Raw genomic sequence first — 21051 nt, forward strand, 5'->3', positions numbered from 1 at the left:
TAAAGATATATATATATATACACACACCATCATGCAAAACATATTTTCATATTAGTCATGTTATGAAGGAAAATAAAAACAAAAAAAGAAAAAATAAAATATTCTTCAAACTGTATTTAGATTCCATCAGTTCTTTCTCCAGAGGTGAAAAACATTTTACATCATAGATCTTTTTTTTTTTAGGTTTTTGCAAGGCAAACGGGGTTAAGTGGCTTGCTCAAGGCCACACAACTAGGTAATTATTGTTTGAGATGGGATTTGAACCCAGGTACTCCTGACTCCAGGGCCAGTGCTTTATCCACTGCGCCACCTAGCTGCCCCCATCATAGATCTTTTATGATTGCCTTGGATCTTTGTATTGCTGAGAATAGTGAACTCATTCATAGTTGATTATCCTTATAATGTTCTTATTATGTACAATGTTCATTCTGCATCAGTTTATGTAAGTTTATGTAAGTCTTCCCAGCTTTTTCTGAAAGCACAATGAAGTTCTGTCACAATCATATACCAGAACTTGTTTAGTCATTCCACAACTGATGGGCATCCCCTCAATATTCAATTCTTTGCTACCACATAGTTCCAAATTGCTCTTCAGAATGGTTGAATCAATTCACAACTCCACCACAATGTATTGGTGTCACAATTTTCCCACATCCCCTCCAACATTTGTCATTTTCCTTTTCTGTTATATTAACCAATCTGATAGGTATGAAGTGTCCCTCAGAGTTATTTTAATTTGTTTTTCTCTAATCAATAGTGACAGAACATTTTTTCATAATTATAGACAGCTTTGACTTCTTCCTCTTAAAACTGCTCATTCGTATCCTTTGACTATTTATTAATTATGGGATGACATATTCTTATAAATTTAACTCAGTTCTCTATACAAAAATTATTTCCTGCAAACTTGACTATATAGGATTTGTTTCTGCAAAAATTAAATGAATCCTTAAAAAGAAAATTCTATTTGCATATATCCCAAATGTATAAAATGATGAATCTTTTTTTCCCTTTCCCTTTTCCTTTTCCCTTTCTTTTCCCCCTTTATATCTTCCAGTGATTAGCATAACATTGTACTCACAGCACTAAATCAATATTTGTTGATTATTGACAGAAAAAGAAAACTCAACAAAAGAATGAATTCATAATGCTAAAGGAAAGGAAGCCAAAACTGTGTTAGTTATGGTGACTTTCCCACTCCACTGTAGGGCAAAGACAACAGGCATTGGAGTGCAAAGGACTAAATGCAAATTCTGACCAGTTATATGATCCTGGACAAATCATTTAACTTCCAGAGCAGCTCATTAATCCAGAAAGTTAAGGAGGAGGAATCAGTCAGTGTGGGGGAACTTTCTACACCAAGAATTCCCCAGTGGTATACACTGGGGATAAAATGGATAAAATGATAGGTTTACTCTAAAATAAACAAAAACATCCCCAAAACAAAGGAGAAAGTGAATAGGTGGATAACTGATCTTAATTTCAGTTGTTTTCATCTGTAAAGTAAAAGTTATAACACTTGTACAACCTACCTCAAAGAGTTGTGAGGGAAATTCTGGGAAAAATTCTTATAGAAAGGAGCCCAACTCATTTTCAGAAGGCAGGCACTGTGTCTGGGCAGAGTGGGGGGGAACTCAGGGCTAAAGTTACTTGGGAGTTAGCAACACAATCATATTTAGAGTCTAGTTTGTGACTCCAATTGAAGTCCTCTTTCCATCCACAACATTATCTGTGTATCTATTGTGTGTCACACCCATAGGCTCACTGTACAGACACACACACACACACACACACACACACACACACACACACACACACACACACAGAGCTGCAGCTGTCCAAAGGTTAAGGAGGGGAGTACTTGGTTTTAAATTCTGCTCAGCTGCTAATTTCTATCATTGCCTCAGCCCCACCTCCTCCCGTGTCCTGGTCACAAAAGAAGACAGAAAGTAGAGTCTGACCAATGGGACATGACTTTGGATCTGCCTAAGGTCTGTAGATCATTGTGAGAAGCCAGGCCATCTCAGAAGAACAGGCCTACCAGAGAAGTATCCAGGACTCATGCCTATTCATTCCCCCTTTTGAGCACTTCAGGACCCATCCCACTGGCTGAAGACACTCTGTCCCCTTTTCCGGGAATGGAGACCAGTGTTTTGATGATAGCTTTCACTTATTAATTAAAGTGTGTGTGTGTGTGGGGGGGATTCTTTTTTTCAAGCCTCCCCTTGAAGTCCTCTAGAGAGGGGCAGCCTATTATGCTTTTAATCATTAATGTCTTTTCTTATTATTCTTTCTAATTTTTAAGTCTTTTCCTTCCACTGAGGCTAAATCTACTTCTCTTCAATTTCTAAGGAGAGATGCCATGGGCCTGCAGTCTGGAAGGCCTGAATTAAAATCTGACCTAAGACACTAGCTGTGTTACTCTGGGTAATTTTAATAACCTAAGTTGGCCTGAGACTTAAAATGGGGGTAATAATAGCCCTCACCTCCCAGAACTATTGAGAAAAATCAAGATAATATTTGTAGTGTCCTTAGCCCATATGTACCAGACTTTGGGAGGAACTTTAATAAATGCATGTTCCTTTCCCCATTCCTTTCCTACTTAAGGCAATTAGATCTATCTTATTTGAGGTCAAGCCAAATATCTTGATCATCACTTTCAATACTAGAAGGTAGCTACCCTTTCCCCTTGCCCCCCATGCCCTTTCTCTTCCAAACCAAATATCACTCCTTCCGTGGATCCTCCTAAAGTCTAAGAGCAGACATTTAGAGCTAGGAAAGACCTAGAGATTATTTCAATCAACTTCTTTATTTTACAGATGGGGAAACTGAGGCCTAGAGAAGAAAGTGACCTGATTTCCAATTCCCTTTGCACCTTGATTTCCCTCTTCTAGATGCAGTCCAGCTCATCAATATCCTTTCTAAAATGTGGTGCAGATCTGTGCATAATATCCCTGATGTGGACTGACCAGGGCAAAGTCATAGATGGACCATCATCTCTGTTGTTCTAATATAGACTTTATCTTGAAATAACTGTTAGACCTCTTGCCACAGGGATAAACTGATACTAAGCTGATGGTCCACTAAAACCCTCTAATCTTTTTCACTTAACTTCTAGTCCTATTTCTTCCACCTTTTTTAAAAATTCAAGCATATAATTGTTATTGCTACTCCTTCAGTAATTAAACTCATGAACACCATTAGAGTATGTTGTCTCTAAACGAATTTGTTTGGAGAAATACAAAGGCCATTCAATATAAATCATAAAGAGGAAGCAAAGAAAGCTTGCTGGGCTGGTCTTGGAGTGAAGATCTAAGTCCGAGTCCAGCCTCTGACACAGTCCAGGGATGTGACTCCGACAGTGTAAGACTACTAAAATGCGATGAAGTGTCATAAGAGCAGAGGAATGGCTAATTTAGTTGGATCCTAGAGTGAGTTCATTGCTCATTTGTTTTTAATCTTGTCCAACTCTACCCCCTTTGTGGGTTTTCTTGGCAAAGATATTGCCATTTCTTTCTCCAGCTCATTTTACAGTTGAGGAAACTGAGACAAACAAATAACTCATCCAGGGTCACACAGCTAATGTCTGAGGGCTTGACTCTAGGCCAGGCAATCTATCCACTGTGCCACCTAGTTGCCATAGAACATGTTGTAGGGCTATAATGAGCTTTGCCCTCTGGGGTCTTAAGTCTAGAAAGTCTAATTTTCAATTCAGCCAGTGGTCCAGGCCTTTCCTCCCCTCTGTGATTCCCTTCCTCATTCAGTCCTTGTGTCTATAGGTCATAAGATGTCACTGAATCCTTGAAGAAACTTGGGTTCATTTTATATAGCAAACCAAGGTGAGGTAACAAGCTACAGGTGAATCTTTGTGCAATTTTGGGGGTTAAATTGTTTGCCTCAGTTTCCTGAACTATAAAATGGGGATAATAATAGAACTTACCTCCCAGGATTATTATAAAAATAAAATGTGGTAATGTTTATAAAGCACTTAGTATAGTACCTCTCTACACAAATGCTAACTATGTTTATTATTATCATTATTAACATCTATTTCATATGGCACTTAACCTTTCAGTGCTCCTTGACAACTCTCTTAGACTATAAATTGTAGGTCTCCATACATAAGTGTGGTTTTTACAAAGAGAGTTTCCCATACCAATAAAATCACTGATCCAGACAAAGAGTACAAATAAATTGACTTGGTTTTTTTTTTTTCCACAAAGCTTGTTTTGTTGTACAGACACACTATAATTTCTATGAAAATATTACTTAATTTTCAAAAATTAATATGGAGCTGAATGTCTGGTTTTCTTTTTTAAACTATATTTTATCTAAATATATGTATTTGTTAAATAAGTTATCATTAATATTATATAATATTAATTATCATTTTATAAAAACATGGAATTATTACTACACATATTATTATGGCTCTACCAAAAAAAACTTTTAAAAAAGAAAGAAAAAGAGAAAGATGAAAAAAATTCACCAAAACCAATCAAATACATAGGAAAAAATTAGACATTATATGCAATGCTCCACACTTGTAAACCTCCCATCTGCAAAGGAGTGGAGGGATATGTCTTTTTATAATCTCTTCTTTGGGACCAATTTGATTCTTCATAATTTAACAACATTCATTGTCAGTGGTTGTTGTTCTTTCCAATTATGTTGTTGTAATTATTTTCCTGAATCTACTAACTTTATTTTCCTTCTGTTCATGTAAATCTTTCCATGTTTCTCTTTATTCATCATGATACATTGTTTCTTATAGCTTGGTAATAATCCATTTTATTCCTTTAGCATAATTTGTTTAGTCATTTCCCAATTTGTGGGCATCTACCAGGCTTCTAATTTTTTTAACCACAAAAAGTATTACTAAAAATATTTTGGTGTATCTGGAAGTCTTTTATTTTGTCAATGACATCTTCGGGTCTGTGCCTAACAGTGAGATTGGGCCAAAAAGTTATGGACATTTTTGCCATAATGCTTTTTTTTTTTTAGTTTTTGCAAGGCAAATGGGGTTAAGTGGCTTGCCCAAGGCCACACAGCTAGGTAATTATTAAGTGTCTGAGACCGGATTTGAACCCAGGTACTCCTGACTCCAGGGCCGGTGCTGTTTTCCACTGCGCCACCTAGCCGCCTGCCATAATGTTTTTGATTTCCAAAATGGTTGTACTAATTCACAGCTCTATCAACATCATATCAGTGTGCCCATCTTCTCACACTCTCTCTTACATAAACAGTTCCTATCTTTTGTTGTCATTGCTTGGTATGAGGCATTAACTCAGAGTTCTTTTGATTCACATTTTTTCTTATTATTCATGATTAGAGATTTCATATATTTGTTAATAGTTTACAGTTCTTCCTTTGAAAACCATTTGTTCATATCCTTTGAGACTTAACTACTAGGATATGACTTGTAGTATTATATTTCTGTAGTTGTTTATATATCTCTTACGATTAAAATTATCTATTTCTCGAGGCAGCTAGGTGGCGCAGTGGAAAACAGCACCGGCCCTGGAGTCAGGAGTACCTGGGTTCAAATCCGATCTCAGACACTTAATAATTACCTAGCTGTGTGGCCTTGGGCAAGCCACTTAACCCATTGCCTTGTAAAAAAAAAATTATCTATTTCTCCTTTGAAATTTTATCTTTCCCTTGTTTGGTTAAAAATTCATGTCCTATTCATAGCTGTGATAAGTATATGATCTACTTCTCTTCTAATGTTTTAACAGAATGGTTTTTAATAATCAGGTTTTTTTTTGTTCATTTTGATTTATTGTGTGTGAGATAATTGGCCTAAGCCTAATTTCTACCAGATTGCTTTCCACTTTTCCTAATAGTGCTTATCAGATAGTGAGTTCTTTTTTAAGTAATTTATGCTTGGGGGGGGTCTGTCAAACACAGGGTTATTTAGTTCCATTATTTCTGATTCATCCTTGCTTAGTGTGTTCTACTGGTCTATTCTTTAGACTAATACCAAATGTTTTTGATAATTGCTGATTTATAATAAGTCCAGATGTGCTGTCCTCTCTTCATTTCTACTTTTTACAAGTTATTTCCCTTGATATTCTAGATTTTTATTTTTAATTGAATTTTGCTATTATTTATTTATTTTTGTAAAATATTCTTTAATAATTTGATTGACTTAGAAATAAATCAGTAAGTTAACCATGATGGTATTGAAATTTTTAGCATATTGGCACTGTACAGTCATGAGTGCTGAATGTTCCTCTAGTTATCTAAGTTGTTCTTTATTTCTTTAAGAAACATTTTGTAGGGGTGGCTAGGGGGCACAGTGGATAGAGCACCGGCCCTGGAGTCAGGAGTACCTGAGTTCAAATCCGGTCTCAGACACTTAATAATTACCTAGCTGTGTGGCTTTGGGCAAGCCACTTAACACCATTTGCCTTACAAAAACTAAAAAAAAAAAAAAGAAACATTTTATAATTGTGTTTACACAAGTATTGAGTATACATTGATAAACAGGCTCTACCAATATTTTATGTATTTTATATTATTTAAAATGGGAATTTCTCTCTACTATTGCTTCTTGGTTTGTTGTTATTCCATAGAAATGTTATTGATTTCTTGAATTCCCCTGCAACTATGCTGAAGATAATGTTTCAATTAATTTCTTTCCTGATTCCCTATGTAAATTATATTATTAATAAATAAAGATAATTGTATATTTTCCTTGCCCATTTTTAACTTTTATTTCTTTCTTTATTGTGATTGCTAGTATTTCTAGAACTATTTCAAATAATAAACCTTGGAGTAGGCATCTTTGCTTTACTGCTATATTTCCTAGGAACACCTCTGGTTTGTGTATATTGCTTACTATATTTTCTTTTGATCTTAGATATTTTAAAAATCTCTCTGTGCCTGTATTTTATAGGGTTTTGGCCTAAATAAATGTTTTACTTTGTCAAGAGTTTTTTTTCCTGTATCAAGAAAATCATAAAGTTTTGGCTGTTTTTGTTTTTAATATTATTATGTTGATCATTTTCCTAATATTAAATTAGTTTTGCATCCCTCGAATAAATCCATGAATTGGTTTTTTGGGATAAATTGCTATAGTTTATTTTAGAGACTTTTATTTTAAAAGATTAAATTGATATTCATGAATGATATTGGTCTATAATTCTTCCTTGCTTTATTCTTCTCTAGTTTAATATTAAAATTATATTTGCCTCATCAGAGGGATTTGGTTAAGTATTATCTCTCAATTTTTGAAAATAACTTGAAATTATTCTTTTAAAATTTGATAAAATTCTCCTGTTAATTCATCAGAATCAGTTTTTTCTCCCTTTGGTTTTTCTTTACAGCTGATCCTATTTGCTTTTCTGATATTGAATTATTTTAGATCTCTTCTTTGATATCCTATTAGCTAGGGTGCTTTCTTTTTTTTAAAGAAAATCCTCTATTTCTTTTGTATTCTTAGTTTTGCTGACATTCAACTTTCCATCATAGGTTCTGATAATTATTTTTATTTCTTCTGGTTTTGTGATTTCACCTTGTTCATTTTACATGTTATTGATTAGATTTTATGCCTTCTTAATCAGGTTAAAGTTAAGGTCCAACAATTTTGATAGTCTTTTCAAAGAAGCAATTTTAAAATTGTTTATTTTTTTCTCTAGTCTTTTTTGCCACATCCTAAAAAGAATGAGGATCAACCTATCCAAAGTAAGAGAATCTCCTACCTAGGTGAGTCATGGAATGATGCATTTTTCACTCACAACAATCAACACCATCTATACTAAAAGAGTTTATAATCTGCTTCAATGTTAGAAATATCTATATTGATGAAAAGATCCTTGAAGCATTAAGCTTGCATCATAATTGGGGCTGCTAGGTGGCGTAGTGGATAAAGCACTGGCCCTGAAGTCAGGAGTACCTGGGTTCAAATCTGATCTCAGACACTTAATAATTGCCTAGCTGTGTGACCTTGGGCAAGCCACTTAACCCCATTTGCCTTGCAAAAACCTAAAAAAAAAAAGCTTGCATCATAATCTTGTGAATTGGATTTAAGGGAAGCAGGGCTGTGCAAAGTCATCAACTTCCAAAAGAGAAACTGTAGAGGTCCCTGAATGCAGTGGAAGACTTTGGCCTTAAGTTCAGTTTGACTGTGGCAACACCGATTCAAGTGCTTAAAACTGGTAAGAAAGACTGTTTTGAACTTAGAGACTTCTGTGAGTCCTTGAAGTTTATCAAGTAGGGGTGTGATTTAGACAAATTTATGTTTTAAGAAAGTTAGTTTGGGGGCTGTGAGTCATATGGTGAAGCTTAAGGACAGTAGTCTAGGTAACAGGTGATAAGGTCCATGCTCTCTTCTGACTAAGCAGGGAAATAAACATTCTGTTTCTCATATTGAGTCACCAACAATTTAAATTAGGTCTCAGGAGTAATTCACTTTTATCTTATTTATGATATGGGGAGAGTTGATTGGAATCCCATCCAAAAACTTCAGAGTATTTGTCTCTCAAAATAATTCACGCCTTTCCCTTTCTCTAAATTAAAAAACTGAGGTAGGTAACAGAAGATCTGAGTTCATTGTCAGCTTCTAATTTGGATAATTCCCTTTCCCTCTCTCTCCAGGCCTCAGTTTCCCTCTGGGAAAGGAAGGGTTGAACTTTATGATCTCTAATATTATAGGGTCAACTCCTTTCTATTCCTCAAGGCCTAGCTCAAGAGCCGTTTCCTAACTTCATTCTAGCCATATTGGCTTATTTGCTGTTCTATAAATACAATGTCTCATCTCCTATCTTTGTGCTTTGTCCTGAGTGCCCCAAAGCTGATAGCCTGTCCAGGATTACTGAATAAAGTCTACAGGATTCCCTTCTTTCCTAACCTTTCCACTGATGCCCCTTTTCCCATCCTGGTTGAACATAGATTTCCTTAACTTCATCCCTTTGTGAGAGGAACCAGAACTCTTGCTTAGATCCTCTGGTCCTTTCCCCTCTTTCTGATGGGGGCTAATTTGGTCCTCCAGTGGACAGGACCACTCACATTGGTTGGGTGAAATCTAATCAGCTGTTGGTAAGATGGTATCCTGTTGGTAAAATGGAAGATTTATCAGCCCTTACTATATGCCCTTTGACTGAACTATCAAATACTTTAGGCCTTCATTTCTACCCTAATTCTATGCCCCTTTTTCCTCTGGGCACTGCCAAGTACCCTAAGATCCCAGAGCTTCCCATCTACCCTGATGCTATACCCTTAGAATTTTGGAGGGGCAAAGAAATGGGGTTAAGTGACTTGCCTATGGTCACACAGGTAGGTAAGTATTATGTGTCTGGGACTGTATTTGAACTCAGGTCCTCCTCACTCCAGGACCAGTGCTCTATCCATTGCATCACCTAGTTACCCCTACCCTTAGAATTTATACGTCATTCAATTTGCCTAGACTCTAAATCTCTTAAATGTGTCATTTCTGTCAATTACACTGAGTTTCTTGAGAGCAGGGACTGTCTTCTTTTTCTATTTTGTGTCCTAAGCTCTTAGCATGACAACAGAATCATCCATCATTCTTCCACATTTCCTTCCCTGATCAATGTAACCTCCAGTGAGCTTTCCTTTCTCTGTCCTACAGTACATGCTTTCTAGATCACTTTTCTGCATTTAGTAAATAAGACCTTGCAATATAATGCATTAGTCTTATAATACATTATTCCAGTTCTTTCATTTATGATCTAACTAAGCCAGTCTCAGCCTTCTTCTTCATGACTTTGCATAGTTTTCCATGTCTAGAATGTATTCCCTCCTCATATTTATCTCTAAGAATCCTTAGACTTCTTCAAAATTCAAGTTTCACCACCTGATTTCCCCAGTTGCTAGTTCCTTCTCCTTGAATAAAGAATTATGCATATGTTTTATATATTCTTATTTATCTATTATCTCCCTCTATAGACCATAAATTCCTTGAAGACAGTACCTAACATAGTAACCGGTATGTAGTGGGGTAAATAGTACAGTCATTATGGGAAATTTTTATTCCTTCCACTAGTGCAGACTAGCAAACTAATTTCAAGTCTTAGAGAATCATTCATTGATGTTGGCATTTCCCAATCAAAGTGAGTATGCACTCCAGAGGTTTGATTATAACCTAATCACAGTTTGGTTAAAACTCCTGAGTTGAAAGGCAAGAAAATAGTTTTCTTTTAGCTCTGTCATTTATTTTCTATGTGACCTTGGTGATCTCTTTTACATTCTAGACCTTGGTTTCACCCTCTGTCAAATAAAAGAGATGGACTAGAAGGTCTCTAAGGTGCCGTCAAGTGCTATTATTCTTTTTTAAATGGGTGCTCTTATATTCGCATATTTTTAGGGCATGTGTTTATTACTAAGGGGGTCTATGAATTCATGAGTCTATGTTCAAGTATGGCCTATAGAACAGACTTCTAGAGTTGAAAGGAAAGAACATAGGACAAGACAGGCAATAGATACACATAAAGTATTGATTCATTCATTAGATCTATCATCTAACCATGGAGACTAGTAGCAAATCTCCTAGAAAACTTCAAATGAAGAGGGAAAAATAGCCCTGAAGGCTTCAGAAGAGGGGATTTGAAGGTTTGTCTCCTCCTCACTGGGAATTGCTCTCTCCCTTTGCTTATATTAACATAATCAGTAGGTGCCTGTCTTGGGTCACTGTCCTATGGGGAAAGTATGGGAAGGTCTTGCCCTCTAGTGGTCACAGTTTAGAAAACCTCTCAGGGCCAAGTTCAGGTAGTGACCATGGTCCTGCCCCCTGGGATTCTCCCTCCTCACTCAGTCCCTGACTTTGTATTGCTCACATTCTAACTCCATCCCTCACTTGGGATGTGCCTATTTTATAGAGGAGTGAATAGAGGAACCCAATGAGCTAAAAGTGATTTTTCTACATCTCTTGCCTCATTTGTGAAAGGAACCATGCTAGAATAGGGACCTGGTGACTATAGTTATAGAAATAAGGATAAAAATAATTGGGATTCTTAACCTTTTGAGTGTCATGAACTCTTTTAACAGTCTGGTGAAATGTATAGATTGCTTCTCAGAATAATATTTTTAAATGTATAAAATAAAATATAGATTACAAAGGAAACCCACTTATATTGAAATACAATCATCAAAATATTAAAGATGTTCACAAATCTCTTTATAAGAACATTGGCTATAACTTTATAACTTAAACACAGAAAGGACCATCAAAGGTGTTTGGGTCCTGGGCAGCTAGGTGGCCGAATGGATAGAGAACTGTCCCTGGAGTCAGGAGTACCTGAGTTCAAATCCAGCGTCTAACACTTAATAATTACCTAGCTGTGTGGCCTTGGGCAAGCCACTTAACCCCATTGCCTTGCAAAAAAACTAAAAAAAAAAAGATTGTAGCCCTACCCTCTCACAGAGAGAGAGAGACATCTCACATGCATGTGTTTGCAACCTGGTCTCTACTCATCAAGGGCAAATCCAGGATCAAATGAGATAATTCAAGAAGATGTTAGGATTCCTGATTAGATCCAATGAGATCTGTTTGGAAAGGAAGTTATTGATTCATTTGATGAGTTCCCAGTCAAATTGATAAAATTGCAGGGTATGGGATCTTGTTTGGAAACTTTTAAAAGGTTCTTTGCCTAGAAGACAGGGAGAGGTTATGAGAAGGTTTAGATCATGCCATTGCTTCTAAGATGACTCAAGGGGATGGATTGTTATTGGAAGAGCGTCCTACTCTGTAGTCTATAAAAGTGAGCTACAAACCAGTTCATTCTCTCTTTTGGATTTTCTATTCACCTCTTCATACAAAAATTTGATCTTTAGGATAGTTGATCCTTTCTGCCAAAAATGACCTTAGACAAGTCTGTCATTATCCTTAGTTTTCTTATCTATAAAGTGAGAGGGATGAAATTTGAGGTAGGTCTCAATCTATGATCTGATTATCCTCTGAACAAACCACAAGACATTTGAGCTAAAAAAAAACCATCAAAAGTTGCAACAAGTCCTATTTCTATAGCACTTTAAAATATTTACAAATTATGTGTTCCTAGAGAACTCTGATATCATAATGTCCTCTGCATCCTCCAGCTGAACAACAGTCAATGGAAAGACATGGATGAAATACTAATAAGAATGACCAGCATTTACATACTGCCATAAGGGTTTGCAAAGTGTTTTTTACATAGAACTTATTAGATTCTCATAGAAACCCTTTGAGGTTGCTGCTATTGTTTCCCCCTATTTTTACAGATGAGGAAACTAAGACAGAGAAAGATTAAATGACTTTCCCAAGGGAACAGTCAGAGATGTAGTGCCATGGAAGAAATAGCAAGAAGGTCAATTTGGCTGGGCAGCATTGTTGTTCAGTTGTTTTAGTCATATCTGACTCTTTGTGGCCCCATATGTGATTTTTATGGCAAAGATAGTAGAGTGGTTTGCCATTTCCTTCTCCAGTTCATTGGACAGATGAGACAACTGAGGCAAACAGGTTAAGTGATTTCCCCAGGATTACACAGTTAGTATGTGTCTGAGGCCAGATTTAAACTCAGGAAGATGAGTCTTCCTGATTCCAGACCTGGTACTCTAGCTACTATCCCTCCTTGATTGCTATTGGGAAGTAGCATGTGGTAAAGGTAGTAATTTATAATAAGATTATCTTTAGATTAGGTTTTTCTCATAATGATCCAATAAGGTAAGTAATGTAAATAAATAGTGCTATCACTGTTTTATAGATGAGAACCTTGAAGCATTGTGCCCACTGTGTGGACCAGGTTTTCTAAATTTTAGAAAGCATATAATACATACTAGTGGATAAAAAATATCAATCTAATTCCCCTTTATATAGGTTCTAATAGTTACAAAGCACTTTCCCTATAATAACTCTTCAAAGTGAGTATTTGCAAGTATTATTTCCCATTTCATAGCAATGGAAATAAATATTTCTTAAAATATGACAGAGTGAGTTGCAAGATAACTTAGGTCTTCAAAAGAACTTCAAAAATAGCCATAAAAGTACTGAAAGAAGCAAAACACTCAGAAACTTTAAAGAACAAAATAAACTAAGATCCTTTTCAAACCTTCAAAAATAAACACAGGAGTTCTAACATAAAAGAGCAATATGATGGATGAGAGACACAAAACCCATCCAATAGCATTTAGTACAAATATACTAAAAATCAAAAGAAGTGCTAGAAATAAAACAGGAATTTCTTTAAGAACAAGAAAAATGGATATTAAATTATTTGAAGGAATTGAAGTGAATTAGCAAGATAATAAATATAACTAAAAAACCTCAGGTTAGGATGATGATAAAACTCAGCAGATTGGAAATCTGCCTGGAATATATAAACAAAAAAACCAAAAGACAATGAAAAAGGTAATTTTTTTTCACTAAAGAATGGTAAAAAATAAGACAAAATTATACAACTGGAAAACCATTTATGTAGATAAAAGTGACATCTGGAAGACAAAGGAAGGAGAGAAAATTCAAGTTATCATTCTGCCATACTCTGATGGCTAAAGCACAGGAAGGCATATGAGAAAATTTCCCAGAAATATCAAAAAAAAAAAAAGAAAAACAGATTAAAAATTGCCAAAATTCAAAGAATGCTTATGGGCATGAAACTCAAATTCTCTTCAGTCAGGCATGTCATCCTTTGTTAAAATTGTGAAACCAGATAATGATTTGACAACTTGCAAAAATTTTAGTGGATGTGTAATGTCATTGATAAGAGTATTGGGGGTACCACCATCCTTCTTCTCATTTAGCATTATCCTAGACTCCGCTTTTTAAAAAATTTTTTTGCAATTACATGTAAATAAATATGAAAATGTAACAGTCATTTTTGTGAGATTTTGAGTTCCACATTTTTCTCCCTCACCCTCCGTATGACACTGAATAAGTTACACATTTATAATCATGTTAAACATATTTACATATTAGTCATCTTTTGAGAGAAGAATCAAAAGAGAAAAAATATAAGAAAAAACACACATGAATTTTTGGGGGTTTTTTTGTTGTTTTTTGCAAGACAGTGGGGTTAAGTAACTTGCCTAAGATCACACAGCTAGGTAATTAAGTGTCTGAGGCCATATTTGAACTAAGGTCCTCCTGACTCCAGGGCCAGTGCTCTATCCACTGTGCCACCTAACTGCCCCCATGAATTTTTTAAAAGTGAAAATAGTATGGTCTGGTTAGCATTTAGGCTCCATGGTTCTTTTTCTGCATATGGATGACATTTTCCATCACAAGTTTTTTAGAACTGTCTTTGATCACTGTATTGCTGAGAAGAACAATATCTAAAAATAGTTGATCATCACATAATGTTGCTGTTAAAGTGTACAATGATCTCTTGGTTCTGCTGACTTCACTTAGCATCAGTTCATGTAAGTCTCCAGGTTTTTCTGAAATCCACCTGCTCATGATTTCTTACAGAAAAACACTATTCATATTCATAAACTATTCATATCAAATTCATAAAACTAATAATTTGTTCAGCTATTCCCCAATTTATAAACACCTCCTCAGTTTCCAATTCTTTACCACTATAAAAAGAGCTGCTATAAATATTTTTGTAAATGTGAGGCATTTCCCCTTTTTTATGATCTCTTTGGGATACAGAACTAATAATGATATTGCTGGATCAAAGGAGTACATCCAGTTTATAGTTCCAAATTGGTTATAGTTCCAAATTGGATCAGCACACAGCTCCACCAACAGTGAATTAAAACTGGATTTTCCTTTTTCGCACAATTATGTCCTTCCTACATCTATATCACCACTCAAATCCATTCACTTTTTCTCTAATTCAGCACTCATCACCTTTTTACAAGACTTTGGGAATAACTTATTAATGAGCTTCTTTGCCCTAAGTCTCTTACTCCCCATCCTCCACATAACAGTCAAGGTGATTTTCCTAATGTGATGAGCTGGCACTGTAAACTGCCCCACATATTAAACTGGAATGACTGCCTCTTGCTCTTGTGTTTAACTTGTATATAAGCACTTGTGTTTAACTTTTGAAGTTCTCACAACCTAGTTCAAACCAACCTTTCCAATTTTTATTATCTATTATTGACCTTCCAAGAAGCTACAGGTCAAATTGGTCTTCTTGTTAATATTCCCATATCCATACCTTTGCACAGACTATTTCCTAAACTTGAATTGCACTCCCAGCTCAGTTCCACCTCTTAGAGACCTTATTTCCGTCAAAACTCTACTCCAGTGATATCTTCCACATAAAATCTTTTTTTAAGTCCCCCGTGGCTCTCACCAGTCCCAAATTTTATCTTGTATATATTTTGTCCATAGTTATATGTATGTTGTCTGCCCCCAATAGAATATAAGCTCCTTGAAGGCAGGGACTGTTTCATTTTTATCTTTGTATCACCAGTGCCTTGTACAGGGTTTGGGACAAAGTAGATGCATAATAAATCTTTGTTGATTGATGGTTGTTCTACTAAGAGATTACTCAGTGTATAGGAGGTGGGAGGGAGAGAAGAGAAACACTGCCACTAAAAGGGGTTTGAATCCTGACTATTTCATATACCTTATGATATGGCCTTGAACACATCACTTCTACTCTTGGAGAATGAGTTTCTTCATCTGTAAACTGAGGGGATTGGAACAGATGAGCTTTAACACCAACAACAATGTCCCTATTTTAGAAAATCAGTCTAGATCATCAATATTTCAAAGGTTCCATGATCTCTCATCAATTAGAGAGGATCATAGCCCACACAGTTTGTTTTCCTGTATAATTCTGGTTCCCATCTGCCTTTCCAGACTTTTTTCCCCCACACCATTCTCTTTCACACACTCTCCATTCCAACCTAACTGGTATACACACCATTCTTTATACATAACATTTCATCTCCTGTCTCTGTCCCCTTACGCCCGCTGGCTATCCCTGATTCTTGGAATGTTCTCCCTCTTGGAATCTTTAATTTCCTATAAGTCTTAGTTCACATGTTACCTACTCAAAAACTTAGCCTGATCTAATTAATAGCTTTCCTCTCCAACTTTCTTTAACCTTATTTGTTTTGTATTTACTTATGGGTACACATTTCTTCCCAGTTGAATATAAGACACTTGAGGACAGGCACTATATCATGTTGGTCTATCCTCAACACAGCACAGAAACCATCATCATAATATTTACAATCATTATTATAATCATATATAACATTAATATAGCCCTTTAGAGTTTGCAAAGTAATTTATATAAATATCTCATTTTATCATCACAACAACCCTAGGAGGAAAGTGCTAATGTTTCTATTTTACAAATGAGGGCCTTGAGTGACTTACATAGCTACTATTCCTGATGCCAGGTCCAGCCTTTTATCCACTAAACTACCTAGTGGCCACACATTGCATAGCATGGGTGCTTATTAAAACACCTGTTGAATTATTGCTAGTCCCTAGAGAAGCACCATAGCCTTGCTGTCCAAAATGGAGGTCACAGCAAGACCCCAACCAAATGGAAGGAGAAAGAGAAGATGGATCCAGCCCACTTTCCCTGTGATAGCCAAGTATAGGTCTTCTTTCTAGCACAACTCCACTAATCATTATTTCCCAACACTCCCCACTTTATTTCCTCCTTCTGCTAATGAAATTCCAATCTGTCCTCTTCTAAGCCAGGTCACTAGGCAGCCAGGGCAGTAACTGTCCAAGTGGCATTAGGAAGCTCCACTTGAGCAGCTTCTACTTCCTCTATCATCTTCTGGCTGTAGTAGATATTTGTTGGAGAATGGCCTCTACATTCTGAGGCAGTGATCAGTAAGAGTCAACTTTTCATTTTTGGTGAGAGTGAATTAAGCACAACTAGCTAACATGAATGAGTCTGCATAGACCTTCCATTATCTCCACCTCTCTTCTGCACTTCTTTATTATTGAGGGCACCAGCATCCTTTGAGTCACCACTGGATTGGTTCATTCCTTCTTTAAATAACCTGGTGGTTCCCTGCTCCCAAGAGTTTACCACATTACTTCAGTGTTATCCTCAATTCCTCACTTCACATATTGTATCAGCTGGCAAGCTTTGTCATCCCTAGTCTCACCATTTCTCTTGCATCTTCTCTATTTTCTACTCATAGAGCCTTTCTCATCTTTCCTGGACTCTCACAATAACTTCCTAATACTTTCCCTGAACTGTTTCTCCTCTCTCTAGTCCATCTCCCTTGAAACCACCAAATTAATAGGCAACTAGATAGCTCAATGGATAGTGTCAGTTCAGGAGGTGGGAAGACTCCACTTCCTTAAATCTGACCTTAGACACTAGCTATGCAAACTTGGGCAAGTCATTTAATCCTATTTGCCTAAATTTCTTCGTCTGAGCTGTAAAATCATCTGTAAAATGAGTTCCTACCCCAGGATCTTTACCAAGAAAACTCCCAGAGAGAACACAAAAAGTTGAACATCACTGGAAAAAAGTGACTCAGCAAAAAACAAAATGATTTTCCCAAGAAGCATGTCACTTTCTATTCAATAAACTCCAGTGACTCTAGGATGAAACATTATTTCATCTTTTATTCTTTTAAAATTACTCTTTTTTGTAAGCATATAATTATTATTTTGGTATACATATATATAATTTATAAATATATACATATTGATGGCACATATTCAGGTTTGTTTTTTTTTAACTGATGGAGTACATGGTGGAAAAAGTTTGGAGTCCGCTGTACTTTTAAATTTTGGGGGTAGTAAGCTAGTATTCAGACTATCTATTTGTTATCCTTCATTCTTCCTACTCACCTTCCTCCACAATCAGTATTCCTAGAGTGGTTTTGGATTTTATCTTGTTTTTTGATACTGTGCCCCTATTTTTTCCATTTTAGAAGGCAGCAGCTAGTCAAAGGCTGGCATGATGGCTGGCATGAAAGCTTTATGTTGTTCCATTCCTGATCCATACTGTTTCACCCCTCCTTAGGCTCTCTAGGCTTCATGAAATTTAGTGTAGACATCCAATCAACTTTAGCCCTGGTGAACTCAGAACTCCGGAGCTCTAGCAAAACCATAACTTTAGGGGTGGCTAGGTGGTGCAGTGGATAGAGCACCAGCCCTGGAGTCAGGAGTACCTGGGTTCAAATCTGGTCTCAGACACTTAATAATTGCCTAGCTGTGTGGCCTTGGGCAAGCCACTTAACCCCATAGCCTTGCAAAAACCTAAAAAAAAAACCAACCCATAACTTTAGCCTCCCCATTAACAGGGATTATAAGCAGGAGTCACTGTGCCTAGCTTGAGTAATGTCTTTTATACTGCTGTGGTCATTGATAATATACCATAACTTATTTGTGTTCTTGCCTTCTAAGTCACCCACCATTTTTGATTCTTCAGGATTTTGAACTTCTGTGATACCTGGACTTATGGTATTATCAGAATACCTCACTGGATCTCTGATCTCATTGGATTACCACTTCCCTGCAATGATATAGTAATCACCTGTCCTGTGCAGCCTGAAAATGTGCTTTTGTAAGGTCTTTCTGTGGATGTCTTGACAAATTTGAGGATACCAGAGGCATATTCATCCATCTACAAGTTGTCTGCCTATGGGAGGAGCAGCTTATTTTTTGTCTTCCCGGGCTCTTACATTCCTCTGAAGACATCTTTTATTCCTCTTCTCTTCAACAATTCTCTATTTAGGATGTGTTGCAGTCAGCTCATGACCATGTGGCTCTCCCTTGCTCTTGGGGTAACACTCAAGTATTCTTTGGAGACTGATATTCCATAGCTCTCAGTCATGTAGATGAAGCTGAATCTTTCTTTCTTTCTTCCTCTTTCTTTTTTTTCTTTTTCTTTTTCTCTCTTTCTCTCTCTCTCCTCTTTCTCTTCTTTCTTTTTCTTCTTTCTTTCTCTTCTTTCTTTCTCTCTCTTCTTTCTCTTCTTTCTTTCTCTCTCTTCTTTCTCTCCTTCCTTTCTTTCCTTCTTTCTGTCTTTCTCTGTCTTTCTTTCTGTCTTTCTTTCTGTCTTTCTTTCTGTCTTCCTTCCTTCCTTCCTTCCTTCCTTCCTTTCTTTCTTTCTTTCTTTCTTTCTTTCTTTCTTTCTTTCTTTCTTTCTTTCTTTCTTTCTTTCTTTCTTTCTTTCTTTCTTTCTTTCTTTCTTCTTTCTTTCCCTTTCTAGCATAGCCCTGATTACACTGGTCTAGGGAGAAACTGTGGAGAACCATCCCTGAAAACTGTAAATAAACCTCTTCCCTACAAAGGGAAGTCTTAGAGCGGGGCTTCTTAATCTGGGGTCCACTGATCTTTCTGCTTCATTAAGCTGTCAGACCGTACACCAATACACAGAGGCCCCACATAGATGCAGACATGCACAGGCATGCAGGGATCTACAGCTTCTCTAAAAATGGCAGCATTTCCAGGAGAACCTCATCTGTGACAGCCGCCAAGGCTGAGGCAGGCAGGTGCTATTTCCATCCTCTCCCCCATAACTTTGTCTCTTCTCCTCTCCTTCTCCAATTACCACTAATTGGGCAAATGGGAAAACTTGCCTAATGTGTAACAATAAACAAGTAAGTGGAAGAGGCCCCGGAGACCAAGGGTGGGGAAGGCTGTGGAGCCCCCAGCCTTTCTGTCTCCTCTCGGGACCCCTAACAGAGATAGCTCAGGGCATAACCTGACCTCCAGAAGTCTCTCTTTGGGGGATATTGGGTAACAGAGTGCCATCTGCCCTGCACCTTGGGACAGGAAGTTGCCTGGAAGCCTCTCCCCCCACCAGGGACAGGGTCCCCAAGGCAGTAGAGGAGTGGGAGTGGGGGATGGGGGAGTCGGAATCAGATGAGAAGCCCAACAAACACTTTTCAGACTTTGTTCAGAATTCGAATCTTGGGTTCCAGTCTCCCTGTCCAAGTTCTGTCTAACATTCTCCAAGTGCAGACTTACTCCAACCTTTTTCCTCTTTTGGACTCTGCTCAGATTCATTTAATTGAAGTCTGGGAGAGCCCAGGCAGAACGGAGCGCTACCATCAGAGAAAGCTCTAGGGAAACAAGTCCTGCCTGGGAGGTGGGGGGGAGGCTTCCGGTTGTTGATGATATTTGTCCTTGTTCTGGGGAAAAACCCATGACATCAAGGAGGTGATGCCATAGCAAGCCTGTGAAATTGGATTTGAGTAGGAGGGTGCTGTGCTAAGTCACAGAGCCATCTGAGTCCAATGGCCAGCTGTGAAGCAGGTGACTGGAGGTGGCTGAATTGGAGGCCATCAGGGTTAAGTGACTTGGCCAAGGTCATAGCTAGGAAGTATCTGAGGTTGGATTGGAACTCCCATCCTCCTGACTCCAAGGCCAGCACTCTATCCACTGCGCCACCTAGCCGCCTAGGCATGGGGGAGGGGGGGTCAGCATGGTTGGGGATGCTGGCTATGGGGGGAGGTCAATCTCTTCGGACCTTTCAGGAGTTGGTAAACAAAGGCCGCTCTCCCACACTGCCCTCCCCCGCACCCCTCCGGTCCGATGGGCCTCACCACTGCTGGGTGGCCACGATCTTCTCTCCCTCCCCCGTTCCTGCCTTTCTTCTGAGGCTGCTGGGGGGGGGGGGGGAGAAAGGAGAAGGGGGAACGGAGGGGAGAGTTTACCCCGGCCACCGGAAGGCACGCTGAAGCAGCTGGCGCGATTTGGCTTTGACCTTGACCTTGGTTCCAGCCCTGCTCCGGCCGGCCCCGGCTCTGGCGGTGAGGATGGTCTGTATCTGAGTGTGCAGAACTCGGGTCTAGAACGCCTGGAGCCACAGCCGCTCCTGGACCTGCGGCGCCCCCACAATCGGGGCCCACAAGCGACCCCCCGACCGTCCAGCTAGGTTCCCTGTGCTGACAGCGAAGAGAAAGGAAGAAAATCGATTACCAAAAAGCAGGAGCACCCAAGCCATTTTGTGAGAAGGTCTTCGGAAGGGAGCAAAACCCTCCATAAACCTTTCATTCATTTATTTTTAAGATGGGAAAATGGAAACCAGTTTATTATGGCTTCTGCTCACAGTTGGCCCCAGACAGGAGAGGGGGATGTGCCAGGGGAATGGGACTCACACCAGGGTGGCCACCCCTCAGGATGACTCACAGCTATCAGGTTCCCTCCAAAAGGAACAT

General features: G+C 38.0%; 1 long non-coding RNA gene across 1 annotated transcript in view; it reads right to left on the reverse strand.

Annotated features, from left to right (window-relative positions):
• The window catches only part of LOC141494932 (uncharacterized), a 32871-nt gene extending 12099 nt beyond the window's left edge, over positions 1-20772 (reverse strand). The window contains exon 1 of the long non-coding RNA XR_012470587.1: positions 20548-20772. This is a non-coding gene — a long non-coding RNA (uncharacterized LOC141494932). The remainder of the gene's footprint in view (positions 1-20547) is intronic.
• Between the last annotated feature and the right edge of the window lie 279 nt (positions 20773-21051).

This window comes from Macrotis lagotis, chromosome 8 (assembly GCF_037893015.1).
Source record: "Macrotis lagotis isolate mMagLag1 chromosome 8, bilby.v1.9.chrom.fasta, whole genome shotgun sequence".
Taxonomy (NCBI): Eukaryota; Metazoa; Chordata; class Mammalia; order Peramelemorphia; family Peramelidae; genus Macrotis; species Macrotis lagotis.